Here is a 14,721-nt window from a genome sequence, read left to right as displayed (position 1 = left end):
AGTAGCAATCAAGTAGCTGACCCAGTGGTGAAAAGAAATAACACCCAGACTAAGCCTCAGACAATCTGGGTTTGATTATAGGCCGGGGCACCAAAGTAACCATCCAGGGGAGAAATGAGAGTGAGTTGCTGAGGCCAACTCTAGCCTAAGGACAGAGTTAGTACAAGTGTTGTTAATGAGAGACAATGAGGAGTAGATCTCAGAGGTGTACCCCTTGCAACTGGCTGGGACTCAGGGGTGCAAGCCCAACTAACCAAAGAATATATCTTACTCTTTCCAAACATATGGATTCTGTGAAAGTCTGTTTTGACATTGGGCTCAGTTTGCACCATCTCAGCAAACCAATGGGGGAGGGGGGTTATGGTCTTTCAACCTTTTATACCCCTCGAGATGCAAGCTGCAATCCCAGCTCTCACTTCCATTTCTCAGTGTTCCTGAATGCTAGGAAATTCAGAAGAGTGAGCAGAATCAAAGGAGTTTGATGATCCTGGAGCTGTAAATGATGGAGGCAAAAACCAATGCAAAAATGAATAACAGTCAACTTGGACAAATTTCAGCCCAAATATATGAGAGCTCCATGAGAAAAATGTCAGTCTTTTGTGATATACACTAACAAGTGTTATTACAAGAGTAATATTTCATCTCAAACCCCTGATGTGTATATATAGATATAAATATAGATATATAGCTTACATAAAGCCTCCTGATAATTTTTTACTCCTTTGTGACAAACATCAAATTAGCATTCACAAAGTTGCAACCCCATGCCACTACAACTTATCCAGATTAACTCCATGGATGCATCATCTTTGGGAAAGAAGTTAATGGGACACCACAACATCAATATTCTATGGAAAAAGCTAGCAGTCACCAAAATAGATACAGCAGTCTCGACTCTTGATCTTTTAACAACACAATGGCATCACATATAACCAGACACATTATTAAAAAAATAATGCTTAGCAAATACTGATGCCTATGCATCACAGTGTCTCAGTGGTTAGGACTTTCTGGATCTTCACATAAGGTATGTGTTTCCGGCCTCATCTCTGGTTATTATATTTGTTGAGTCTGTAAGCTCTGAGAGTTTTTTTTCTGGTACTTTTTCTCCTCCCATATACAAGATGGTTTATTGAATTCTTGTAACAGTTAATGAATTTGTTGCATCTACCCTTGCCATTGTGGCCTACCTGGTTGCTGTAAGGGGTCTAAGAAAGACCAGTTATCTTTGTTTGATTATCAAATAAATACAATGAAATAAAGAAACTGGATTTCTCCATGGTTGTCTCCTTGGTCCAGCTCCACAATATTTGACACTGCATTTGAGTTTTTCAGCTTTAAGAAGAGATCTTATGCAGACAACTTGGTTGCTGCAGTTTTTGAATAAAAGTTACAATAAATAATAAATATTTATAAATATAATAAAAGTTGCAACATTTGTAGTTCACACACCAGGACTGCTACTTTGACATAAAAAGTGGTACAGTGACTGTATACTTCAAGTAAATAGTAAAAAAAAAAAAAACATACATTGTGCAGTGTGAGGATAAAGTTAAAATATGTAAAGCTCTAGAAATTTAAGAAGAAATAGCTAGGTTCAACACTTTCTTTTTTCATTTATACAGACTGTCTCACAAAAAAAAAATCCTTTCCTGACATCTTCATGATGCAGAGGTTTTCTGACCTGACCATGACCGTGCAGAGTCATGTTCAGTTTCCTGTTCTGAATAACAGTATATCAGCCAAAGGGAAATCATAATCACCATCAAGTGCTGATTCACCTGTGAAAACTGGAGGGCGCAAACAAGGTTCTTCCAAAGTAACACCACCTGGGAGAATGGATAGCTTTTCAACTTCCAAGTGCTGAGACACAGAAGCATATGTGACCTTCTTCTTCTTCTTCTTTCAGCTTTTCCCGGTTAGGGGTCGCCACAGCAGATCACCTGTCTGCTCATGATTGGCAGTGGAGTTTTACAGTGTCAAGTTGCCAGCCCAGCACCCATCCTTCCACAGAAGGCACACAGATGCACACACTCACACCTAGGGCCAATTTAGAGTGTCCAATTCACCTACAGCATGTCTTTAGGATGTGGGAGGAAACCAGAGCACCCGGAGGAAACCCACGCAACCACAGGGAGGACATGCAGACTCCGCACAGAAGGCACCCCAGCTGAGGATCAAACTGGAGAACCTCTTGCTGTGAGGCGGCAATGCTAACCACTGCACCACCATGGCCGCCCAGAAGCATATGTGCCCTAAATAGCCTAAATAGTATGTATTGGTCTGTGCTGTCCAGCACAGACAGGAAGAAGGCAGGAGGAAATTAGATCATCCAACAATGTCTTTGCTGGATGAACTTATTTCCTCTTACCTTCTTCCTGTCTGTCTCAGATAGTCTTCTGTTTTCCTGCATGTGTGGCTGAATTAATGCAAGTTATTCTTTTTGACCTTCTCTGCTATCAATTTCTCTTCTGATCTCTTCATCTCTCCCACAATATTCATCCTACCACCAATCTCAGGCATTTCATCTCCATCACCTCTAGCTTCCTCAATTGCTCTGTCTTCACTAACCAAGTATATGTACCATACAGTAGTATGTTTGCACCACTTTACCATGTCTTACTTTTCAACATCTTTGGCATTCTTCTGTCACACACTACTCCTGATACTCTGTGCCAGTTGGCTGCAACCCTTCTGATTCTAGCTCTGCCCTCCCATTCAGACTTCCTTTACCCTTAACTACCCTCTCAGATTCTTGAAGCTGTTAGCCTGCTTCACCATTTCCCTTTCTATCTCAATTTTCAGATTCTGCTGATTTCTACCATTTGTGACATTATGTCTCTCTTATCTGAATTCAGTTTTTTTTTTGTTCAAATAATTTTTTCAGACAAAATAATAATACTATTTTGCATTTCAAGCAAGAATAAATTGAAATGAACTATTTACAATATATACAGATGGCCTCAAACCAATTATAGAAAAAAAAAGGAAAAACAATCTTAAATACACAAACAAAGAAAGTTACACATTGTTAAAAAAGGTGTTTTGCTTCTTTTCTGCTTAGGAAGGTAAACTTGTGTCCATTTTGAGAGTCTCAGTGAGGGAGACAACTTTCTCCCAAGGATTATTAATCCATTTCCTTGGAACGATTCTCATTTCCTTGACTCTTGATTTCCAGCAGTGCTACATCTTTCAATATAATTAGAAAATCATCAAAGGTTGGAGAGGAGGAAGATTTCCATTTCCTTGTGATGCATTTCTTAGTAACTGAATTCAGTTTCATCTCTTGTGCCTGCAGTTTTGCATTCCATTTCCCTATCATTTAATGAAATTCTTGTTCAGAGTCTGCCTGTAATGCCACATCATTTGCATATAGCAGCTTTACTGATCTATCTCCTCTGACCTGTTTTCTAATGTAGTCTATCACCAGTATGAACAGCAGTGGGCTGAGAGCTGAAACATGATGCACACTCACTCCCACTGGTAACCCCTCCTTGATTCTGAGCACTGTTCATACTTGCACACAGCATGTACTAATTCTATCAATGTTTATGGTAATTTGAATCATAGCATGACTGTCCATATAAGCTTTCTTGACACATTGTCATATGCTTTCTGCACGTCTAGAAATGCCCAGCTGGACTCTTTCCTCATTTCTAGCTTCTTCTCAATTATTTGTCTTACTGCAGACATTGGGTTGCTTGTGCTACATCCTGATCTGATGCCAAACTGCTCATCTCTCATCTTCCTAGTACTCTCCATTTTTATCAATCACCCTCTCCAGAACTTTCATGCAGTGACAGGAGTTTGATACCGCTATGCTGCTTGGGTCTATATTACCAAATCGAAACATGAGATAAAAGATCACCTAAACATTGACACATTAGGATCGAGCTACCAAAACTACAAATGGCCACTTCAGGAAATTTTTTCCCAGGGGAAAAAATTGCTTGGCCATAGTCGAGAACTTGCCTTTTTCTCCACTATAGAGTGATTTTGGAGTTGGTATATTTAGTTAGGGGAGTGGGTGGCACAGCCCCCCAACATCTGGGGGTATGAGGGGAAAAAGCCCCCCACTTTCATAGCGTTTGACAGTTTCTTTGGGTCTTGGTCAGCCAAGTGATTTTTCCCCTGGGAAAAAAATTCACTGAAGTGGCCGTTCGTTGTTTTGGTAGCTCGATCTTAATGTGTCGATGTTTAGGTGTTCGGTTATTTCACATTTCAGTTTGGCAATATAGACCCTGCTGCTCATGGTTGTGAATGTTCCCTTTATTCTTGTCATTGAATGCTAGAGTGCTTATTCTTCAGTCATCTGAGATATGCCAGTAGCTATTTCTCCCCTAACTTATCCAACATCTTAATGAAATCTGCTGTGACCTCATTTAAGCCTGCTACTTTCCTCGATTCATTTTTCTTAGTGCTGTTGTTACTTCTTCTAGAGTGGGCTCCTCTTCTTCTTTTTTTCATTGTACATTTTGTCTGGGGCAGTACAGCTTCTGTGGGGTTTTCTTCATTTAGAAGCTGCTGGAAGTACTCCTTCCATCTACCTTTGATAGCCTGTGAACTCGTGAGCAGATTGTTGCTGGCATCTCTTAAGAAGGGTGTCTGATGACTATCTTCTTTATTTTCCTTGAATTGCCTTGCAACCAGATAATATTTCTTTGTGCCATTTGCTGAGTCACTTTCCAGAAGCTGTTAGAGCACTTGTGTTGCCTTGTTCTTAGCTATTGCAACTGTTCTCTTAGCCTCTATGTTTCTCAAACAGTATTCCTTATTAGCCCGATCCATATTTTCTTTCTCTCACTTTTTCCTGCACTCATTTTTTTTGATGACTCCTTGGGCTTCTGCATTCCACCACCAACTTACCTTATGGACCTTATTTCCATATGTGGTTCAGCCATATATTTGTCTAGAGTCCTCAAACACATGCTGTTTTAAGTCACTGCCATTCTTCTTTAACTGCACCTGTTTCATTTTCTTCCTGAGCTCTGAGTATTTCCTTGAAATCCTGTGCCTTCTCTACATTTAACTTCCAGGTCTTCAGCATAGTCTCTGTTGCCCTTAGTGTCTTCTTTGACTACTGCTTGCAGATAATTATGGCAACCACTGGTTTATGCTGTGGGCAGACTGTTTCAATGGAAATGTCTTTGCAAACGCTGATTCTACCCCCCATTGCCTTTCCTTGCTTGGAGAATGTCTATCTGAATTGTATGTTTGCCACACTTGTATGTGTCTTTGTGATTGTCTCTCTTGCTGAGCTATGTCTTGGTCACCGTCTAGAATGTCTTCTCCTTCTTTATTCCTTTTGCAGTGCTCATGTGGACCCTGGCAGTCCACATATCTTGTTCATTCACTCCTGATATGTGCATTCAGGTCCCCATTATCATCTCCAACAGATGATGTTTTACTTTATATACTAGAACCAGCAACAACTTTCTGAATGCATTATTTTCATTTTCATCACTACCACATCCCTGGTATGTGGCAGAGACTGAGATTAAAAACACTGCCCTATCCTTATACTGGAACCTGATTGCCATGAGTCTGTCACTAATCCTAATGCTATCATTTCTGTCTTCATTATGCCTCTCCCTCACCACAATTCCCACATAAATTCTGACCCATTCAGACTCTGAGTTGTAGACTCTGGATCCCAACCAGAGCGTCTTTGCTGTACTGCCCTTCCATCTTGTTTCCTGGATCCAGAGGATGTCCAAACTCCTCCTACCATGTCAGCCACTTCCAAGTTGGATCCTGTCAGTGAACCTCTACTGAGTATAACACTCCTTAGTTTATGTTTGGCAGATTGATTGGTGAATAGGGGCACATAGACATTTCCCATAATTAGCATTAGTCTCTGGCATAGGTCATAGTATTAGTTGCTTACCCATGTATCATCAGCAAATACCCATGTTCACTTTTTTGTGACATTAGATAACATGACCAAACCACCTAGAGACATTTCCAAGTGTCTATCCATGCCATGACATTGACCGATTCATGTTCTCCTAGTAAGAGGATACTGTACATCAGACAATGCTAAAAACAATTGGTCTATACAAGTCTTCCCTTGACAGGCACCATCTAGAGTATGTCTTGCTGCCCAAGACTCCATTCCTGGGTGAGTTTGAGGTGGAAACATCCAGTATGCTCTTTCTTTTTTTGGGGGGAGAGAACATGCAAACTCCATGCAGACATTGGTTGGATGTCAGGTTTGAACCTTGTACATTGTGTATGGGAGGCAAATCCCTTCAACTATTATGCCAACTGTCATCTCAAAAGAACATTCTTAACATCTTAAATAGCCACTACATCTAGGACAGAACACCCAGCTCTTTACTAAATGTGATGGGATGGATTATGTGATTAGGATAACCTATCCACACTGAAGTGGTTAGTGCCAAGCATATGTGAGATGATAAAACAAAATGGTTGTTATGACAAGGCTCACCTATCTAATTCAGTATTTACATCCCATTGAATATAAAAAACACTGCAATGGTACATGGTTAGTTACTTAATATTGTAGGAAAGTTAGTTGCTACTCAATAGCAAGAGACATTCTTACTCTACGGCATGGTGGCCTGTCTCAGTTTTACTTAAATTCCAACTTGGACAGCAGACTGGGGGATCCTCTCCACTTACTTTCCTCAATAACGCAAGTATTAATTTGACTTCAGATAAATTGGAGTATACGGCAAAAAGATCATTAATTTCATAGGTACCCAAGATTGTTTCCGAATATTAGACAGTTTACAGTTGGTGAAAAGCCTCATTTGATTCCATGGTCCACTTTTTCTGAAAAGGCACTTCACCTTTTGTAAAGTCTATCAGAGAAAAGGCTATTGTAACAAATATGGATACTTTTGACAGTAGCCTACTAGTCTTAAAAATGTATTCACTTATTGTTTGGTCCTGGCTATAGGGCAAATATTGACAGCCTTCTGTTTTGTCTGTTGTGGTCTAACATCTTTGACAGTTTGAAACATGCAGGAATGCCACAAAGTTCAAACTTTAAGACATTATAATGAAAAAATATATATTTTCATAGATGGAAAATGCTACCTTCTCTTTGTCTTCATGGGTAAGATGAATTTGTGAGTCTCCCTTGGTTAAATCTAAGATGGTCAAACCTTTGCTTTGTCAAGCTTGTTAAAGAGCTCATTCACTCTAAGTGTTGATTAGGTGTCAAATCTGTATATAGCAGTCAAGTATCAGAAATCATTTCAAAATGTTATGGAACCATCCAGCTTAATGACCAACATAATCAGACAGGGCAGTTCACTTTGGGATTCCTTAATAACATCCAGTTTTAGCATTTTGTTTACCTCATCACTTAAAGAGTTTCCTTGGGTCTCTGTTATGTTTTATGTTTTTTTAGATTTGCCTTGTCCCTGGCACAGTTTCAGTAAGATGGCATATTAAATTTATTCTGTCAAGTAGCTCAGAGAAGATCTATTTAGTCTAATTAAAAACTCATTAATGAAAAGCTGCAAGACTATTTATTCATTATAATTTAATACTGATGCTTTCCAAGTCCTGGTCTTTAAAATTTTGTCCGTTTGAACAGCAGGGACATGGTTCCTATCACTATACTGTTACTATCTGTATCATCCCCAGGCTGAGTACTGAAGCATCAGCTTCCTTCCAGTCTTATAATACATTTATGTAGTATTTGTATATATTCCTTACATACTGGAATATCAGTTTTAACCTACACTACAAATATGTAAAGCATCCATTTGCACTTTTTAGTGGAATTTACTCATTCCCTGAGGTCTCCTTTGCAATGTAGCCCAAGCCTTGGAGAAGCCTACCTTAGAGTAACTTTATGATGTGCATTGCTGTGTGTGTGTGTGGGGGGGGGGGGGCTGGTGTGCTATAATGGAATTAGTTCTACTATGAAACAGATTCCAAAAAGTTGATATTTCAAAAAAAGAAAAAAAAAATGCCCAACAACCAAAAGATTGGAAAAACTCCTTTAATCTTGTTTTTATTGGGGGGGGGGGGGGGGGGGCAAGACCTCTACACCCCACAATGTGAGGGTCAAGCCAGCAACAGACCCCAAACTTATATATACCAACTCCATAGTCACACCAAGTTGAATAAGGGAGAAATTTCCCTAAAAAATGAATCATTTCTGACGCACATTTAGAAATTCAGAATCAACAAATACTAAAACTGCAAATAAAAACAGGTACTGTGTGGCAAAAGCACGAACTAGTGAGGAGGATCTAAAACTAAATTTATTAAAAACTTAGATATAATTTGAAGCACTTTTCGTCAGCTTAATAAGCTAACTTCTTCAGAAACAAAGAAACAAGTACATTACCAAGTACAGATATATAGCGGCATACTACATACACCACCAATCAAGCGAAACCCGCCACTCGATTAAAAATTTAAATTTAAAGTTACAGGCACTTTAAAAGCCTCAATAAGGTGACAACAGTTACTTTATAAACAAAAAAGTAATGAAATCGTTCCTATATTTCATTCTTAAACTAATAACACTCAGTTTCTAATAAATTAATACTATGATAGAAAATATGTTTATATATATATACACACACACACATAAAACCAACATATATAAATAGCTGGAATAATGTAAAATACAAGCATAATCTATGGCTAATAAAGCTATATATAAATACCTAGTAAATAATACAAAAAAACCTAATATAAATATGCCAACTAAACTTAGAAAATCAGTTAAAAATATCATTGTGATTTAAATAATAAGTGAAAACATCAGCGTTTCAGACTTTCTAATTTTAACACACTGCTAATAGAGCAAGTGTCATTAAGCCCTGGAAAGTTATAAGTGTTAAGCTTAATCTGCCATTGTAATTCAAGCTCTTCTAGCTTTAATGGTACTGGACCCCCTCTTTTATCCAAATGAACATGGTCAATAACTGAGTATTTGAAACTATGATCACTATACCGCTATACTGTAATGTACTTGTTTCTTTGTTTCTGAAGAAGTTAGCTTATTAAGCTAACAAAAAGTGCTTCCAATTATATCTAAGTTTTTAATAAATTTAGTTTTAAATCCTCCTCGCTAGTTCATGATTTTGCCACACAGTACCTGTTTTTTATTTGCACATTTAGAAATTGCAACAGCAATGATTTCCTATAGGGAAAAGTGTTCAGCATCATGCAGCTAGTCTTTTTTTTTCTCAAGGTTACTGATGCTCATGCAATTTCTCCATGATCTCGACTACAGAAGCCATATATATTTGCATGTGAGTTTAACTGAATGCGTTTTTTGTTGAACATTGTATAGTTGTGTGTGGTGGGTTGAATGTGATTATGTTATTACCTGTAGTATGATATCATCATTGATATATATAATTAGCAGGAGGTATGGGTACTTGCCCTCCTGTCAAAAGTAATGTATATATTTTTTGTTTGATTGATTGATTTTTTTGATAGGCAGCTAATTGACAAGTTCTGTTTGATCAGTTGCCTATTGACATGATGAATTTTCAGTTTATGGATATATATCCACACACACACACACACACACACACACACACACACACACACACACACACACACATGCATACATATACACACACTCACACACACACACACGCACGCACGGACGCACGCACATACACACACACACACACACACACACACACACATTACATCCATGCTTACACACCACCCATATTGCACTTTTTTTTTTTTTTATTATTATTTCCTAAGGAAACCAATATCCTAAATCATATTCTTGGTAAAATTAAGTAGATTGCTCCCTGCTTTGTCACAACTAAAATATTCTCTTTTACCTACTCACTGGGTTATAGAAATAGAAAAGCTTGTGGAAAGACATGAGCCAGCTAATACTATGTTCTTTTATTTTTCATCAGTTATTGTATTCAGGGATTAACAGTATGAAGTTAACTGATAGCAACCTTTGTAAAGATATTTGCAACAGATGAAGCCTCAGAGCAAAAGAATGAGTCTGTTTCTTCTGAAATATTAATGTGTTTATATTTTCTCAAAACTTTTGCTAAACTATGTGACTTGCATTTTTTAAATGCAGGCATCATAGTCAGCTTTTCCTTAACATAATTCAAGTTTAGTTATATCATATGCCATTTCTAGCTCCAGTGGTCAATGCAGCAATCTCATTCATTTTTTTCAGTCATTTACCATTCATTCTGGCCATTAAAAGAATAGTGTAAAAATTAAAAAGCACATTTTGAATTATTCTTGTAGAATTGTTTTTGTTAACAGTGAATTGCCACCACAAGAAAAGCTGAAGCCACTTATTTTTTCTTTCAGCTGTTCTAGTAGATGTCCAGCAGCTCTAATTCTGGCTGTAAGATCTAGATGGTAGTGTTTTTTTCTGTTCTATGATACCGAAGTTCTGAAGTCATAACCATAGTACTAGTTGATGTGGGTGGTCTTGAATTTCTCAAACACCAGTACTATCACTTTTCTGCAATGATGTGATTGCAGATGTTTATTTTGGAAAATTGTTATGATTTATTCCATTATGTCATGCCATAATGCTATAAACTAGCTTTATCCTCATAGCTTCTGCCTAAAAATCAGTTAACTGTAATGTGCAATGTACATCTGCTTTATTGCTTTTTTTGTCCTCAAGGAATCATGAATTTGGATCTTCTCAATATTTTGTTGTAAGACAAAAGTTGGTGTACCCTGCCCAGCAATACCATGTACTTTATGTGATCCTATTCTAGTTGTGATTTACTCCATTAATACATATTTTTTCTAATATCTCGATCAATGTGATGTTTCATTACGGTTACTAATACTGCCTCTTCATTGCTGATATTTTCACTTAATCAACTTAAGTAACTCATTTGAATTATTGGATGGAACTCATTAAAACATGAAATAAACAAATGAAATAATAATTACCTACATGTGTCTTAAGTAATGTATGAAGTAAGAACTTGGCTGTCACAACAAATGTTTTACATATGGAGACATTCTGAAACATGTTCAGCTTCAGCCAAACCTGAAAAAATACCATAACAGGAAAATTTAATAATCAGTTACTTTATTACTTTATTTGATATTCACATTTTGGTCAAGTAAATGTCAATGTAATTTTACTTGTTAGATTTCTTTAATGTAGCAGTCATTTTATTTGAAACTTCTCATAACATAGCATAACTGACTTTGACACTGATCCAGGCAGTCAAATTAGATATAAACATTACTAACGGAAAAAGTAGTTGACATAATACCCCTGATCGGCTGTCTATCTTGCCATCCCTCTGAAATGTCATCATCAGGGTTAAACATCTAAATCTAATTCTACCTGATCTTTCCCTAGAATAATATGATTGAAGTTGACATCATTAGTAGCAAAACGGAATTTAATTATTTAGATGATCACCAGTAGACAATGATAACTGTTCGAAAAGGAATAGAAAATGCAATTCTGTACACAGTTATTCTACACTGTAGTTTCTAAACATAATGATAACTACACAAAAGCCAGTATTCAGAAACTTTACTGCCAGTGGTAAGCCATTTTTATGTTCCTAATTCTTAGACAGACTACCTCAGCATATACCTCAAAGACGTGCAGCACCATTGTGAGCTGCCTTTCTCTGACTTATGGCAAATGCTAATGAGACATTCAGGGGAGATACATATGATAATGACTCAGTTCCTTTCCCCACAAAAAAACACCTGTGGCAAGTGATTTACACAACCAAGTAATCCGTAGTATCACCTGTCTGCGTAAATCACTGCCACCAGCCATGTAAATTAAATTGGCTGAAAGCTTGCATTCACCCATTACTTTCAATGGGAGACAGCTGATTTGAGGTAAGTGCAAAGAAGCTTCAAAACAGGTCTTGCTGGTCTGTGCATGTGCGTCTGTGTGTGTGTGTGTGTGTGTGTTTATGTGTGCAGGTGTGGTTATCTGTGAGGGTATATGCAGAGGTATCAGTGGTGTCAGGTGGTAGAGAGAGAGAGAGTGTGTGTGTGTGTGTGTGTGTGTGTGTGTGTGTGTGTGTGTGTGTGTGTGTGTGTGTGTGTGTATGTGTGTGTGTATGAGTTTGTGTGCACATGTGATTGAGGAGGCTACCATATTTCTCAACTTTGCATAGAATAAAGGGAAGTGAATATAATATGATGGAGACACTAAACACCATGATAACATTTTAAACATTTCAGAAATTACTTTAAAAATGAATAGAACAAGTTTTGCTGCATAAAGCTGTAAATGAGAATAAAGAAGTATGAAACTCTAATGATGGTGTAATTAACTGACTCTAAGGGTCTAGGGGAGGACAGAGCAATGTGACAGGCATTGTCTTGGATATTAAGTGACAGCAGGGGCAGTTGAGGGGAATGCTGTGCCCATGGGTGTATTTGTGTTTGGATGTGTGTATGAGCATGAGGGACTGAATGAGAGAGCTGCCTGTGCAAATATGATACATCAGCCACCAGTAGTGATTACTGCAAGGGTAGGAGAAGAGAGCTTGTTGGCACTTGCAATCATCACTAAGCAATTCAGAGATATGCAAATTAAGTCATTATGAGGGATTTCCTCATTTAGGCTAATATGTCTCTGAATTACTGTTTTCTCTGATTGAGTTAAAATACTCTTTTTACTACAGACTTAACACACAGGACTGGGCCTGCTGCAAATACATATCCTTATGGTTTCTATCATAACAGAGTACCTTTTCTTGAAACAAGGACTTACGTATAACCGCATGGTCGCATAACAATTACTTTGGAGTCAACTGTACTAAGAAAAAATGTATTTTAGGGAACTGTGTAAAAGAAGGATCCAAGATGCCCACCAAAAAATCATTTTCAATGAATGCAGATTCTTAATGTATATCAGAGGATAATTAATCCCATTCTCTTCCCAATGTAATTTCATTTTTTGAATATAGACTCATATAGTGTGGCAAGGTACAATTTTAACTTAAAGGTTCTACAGCAGGGAATACAAAACGTTTCACTTTATTCACTGTTGTCTATCTGATTTGAGATAAATGCTGTATGACATGGATTGCTTTCACTTACTTGTATGTTTTATAGTTATATCAATAGTCATTTAATGATTAATTTAATGATTAAAATATAGCCCAACATCTCTTTCATTGCACATAAAGGTTTTCCTGAGAGAGTAGCCAGAACAGACTGCTGCCTGAGTATATCTGATTTTTTTATATTAACATTTAGTAGTTCTCTATTTTCTTTTAATTTATTGCAATGACATTTAAGAACTGCTTTTTTCTTTGAAATGTTAAAGTTTTTGGTAAAGGCAAAATACTAACCTTATATATTTCTTTTTTTATTTTCTTTTTATTTTTTTGGGGGGGCTAGGGAATGTTATTTGCTATTTCACTCCCTGGCAGTGTGAGAACTGCCTCCTTCATTTTATATGTATACACCACTATATGAACACCCACTTTCTTTTTCAAAGAATATTAGTTCAAGATTTTTTTAAATTGCTACCAAAGCAGTCTTCTGTCTGAGCAAATTGATTTTTCACATCCCATCCCATCTATTCCTATTGTATATTTTATCTTAGTGGCTCTGGCCCTTGAGTTATTTTGCCTTAAAAAAGTGTTCTACTCTAATTTTATTCAACTCTAAGAGTGACTACTAGAAATCCATCCTGTGAAGGGCCATCTCATAAATTTAAAAAAACTTCAATTACCCTTCATTCCTTATTTTCATACCTACTAGATGAACTCGTTTAGTTGAAGTTTGAGCAGTTATACTCGATACGTTCAAGCTCAGCTATGAAAGTGTATGACTACAACTTTAACTACTATTTCTAGTTTACTTTTCACATCTCTGTTGAGTTAAATTGCCTTATATTGTCCTGAAGCTAGACATAAACAGATTAAAAAAAATAGAGCACCGGCAACTTATCACGTGACTAGCCTTTGACAGAAGCAGAATTCGTTTTATTCCTCACAAAGCACCTTGTTTTTGCTATTTATTTTTGGATAACAATATTCTTACTTTGATTTAGATGTGGAATACTACATGAGGTTAGCTTTAAATACATGACATAAGATAGCATTCTCAGGTAACTGTGAGATATGTATGTGTATTCAGAATACTGAGGATAAACTCTAAATGGCAACTTCATTCTGTGAACGTATGGACATACTTATTACAATATGTACTGGGGTACTGAAGAATACTCTGCAAAGGTCTGAACTGTACCTCGAGTAGCTGTAAGCTAAAAAAAACAGAACCTAAAACACATAGTATAAATTATACAGATGCCTCTCTTAACATAGTAAATCACGTTTACACAAAGTAACAAAGAAACAGAGAGAGAAAGAGAGAGAGAGAGAGAGAGAGAGAGAGAGAGTGCAAAGTAATGAAATACCTTGGTGTAAATCTTAGCCAAGCTATGCTCAAAAGCTCATAAGGCAGAAACTGCAACCTAGCAACCCACAGAGTAAACTAGTCATCAGTAATTACACTGTGCAAGATAATGATCTATTTCACTGGACTTTGCAAAGAGGATGTGACAGTATCATACCCAAAAGGGGCAACAAATCAGAACATCACAACAAGGTTAAAAAGGATTAAGGATAACTAACATAGCACCTATTCATATAGGAGTAAGTAATTTAAAAAAATCTTTCAGGTTATGTACATATGATCAAAGGTAGTTACTAGGCATGCAGTCCTGGACACCCTAGATAAGTCTAGCTTACTTTCACAGTTTTCAAATGCTCT

This window comes from Protopterus annectens, chromosome 5.part0 (genome assembly GCF_019279795.1).
Source record: "Protopterus annectens isolate FY-2018-M chromosome 5.part0, PAN1.0, whole genome shotgun sequence".
NCBI classification, from domain to species: Eukaryota; Metazoa; Chordata; order Ceratodontiformes; family Protopteridae; genus Protopterus; species Protopterus annectens.
The sequence above is the reverse complement of the archived record's forward strand: the minus strand, read 5'-3'. Positions refer to the sequence as shown.